At 39.9% G+C, this 766-nt stretch overlaps 1 non-coding gene across 1 annotated transcript; it reads left to right on the top strand.

Moving 5' to 3' along the window:
• Nucleotides 1-238: 238 nt before the first annotated feature.
• Nucleotides 239-342, top strand: LOC121136382. The gene has a single exon (XR_005873469.1). It is a non-coding gene; the product is annotated as a U6 spliceosomal RNA (small nuclear RNA).
• Nucleotides 343-766: the final 424 nt, after the last annotated feature.

Below are 766 nucleotides of genomic sequence, written 5' to 3'. Positions count from 1 at the left end.
TTTCCAAAAGGAGGATATGCTTATAGATAAAATGCCATCAGGTACCCTAGCTGGCTTGTAAGTACCTCCTAGCTTCTGGCTGCTGGGATTAAAGGTGTGTGCCTGGTTTCTATGACTTGTGGCCGACTTCGCTTTCTGAATCCTCAGTCAAACTTTAATAAATCATAAATAATATATCACCACTTGACACAATTAGATCCACATTAGATCCACCCAGTTGAGAAAAAAAAAAGGTAGTGTCCTCGCTTTGGCAGCACATATGCTAAAATTGTAAAGATACAGAGATTAGCATGGCCCCTGCGTAAGGATGACGCGCAAATTCGTGAAGCATAAAAAAACAAAACAAGAAAAAAACGGTAGAAAGTTTACTGCATTTCTTTAAGAGGTGAGAAAGGCTTGGTAACACAAAATATCAAAAAGTGATGTGTGTCATATAGATTTAAGGTAATCTCTCTCTCTCTCTCTCTCTCTCTCTCTCTCTCTCTCTCTCTCTCTAAAGAGCTGATGTGTACCTTTAATCCCAGGACTCAGGATTAAGAGGTAGACGGATCTCTCTGAGTTCAAGGCCACCCAGGGCTACTGGAGATTGAATCAGTCTAAAAGAGTAACAGGTCACTCGCCTTTAATCCCAGGACTAGAGGGGTATAAAAGATAGAAGCAGGGTTACCCCAGTATCCACCTCTGGTTCATTGTTTTCAAGTTACAGTATCATGTGTCTATAATAATTATTTTAGTACATTTCTGACGGTTTTCATATGTTGCTTGT

The sequence above is a fragment of the Mesocricetus auratus genome, unplaced genomic scaffold (assembly GCF_017639785.1).
Source record: "Mesocricetus auratus isolate SY011 unplaced genomic scaffold, BCM_Maur_2.0 Super-Scaffold_100066, whole genome shotgun sequence".
NCBI classification, from domain to species: Eukaryota; Metazoa; Chordata; class Mammalia; order Rodentia; family Cricetidae; genus Mesocricetus; species Mesocricetus auratus.
The sequence above is the reverse complement of the archived record's forward strand: the minus strand, read 5'-3'. Positions and strand labels throughout refer to the sequence as shown.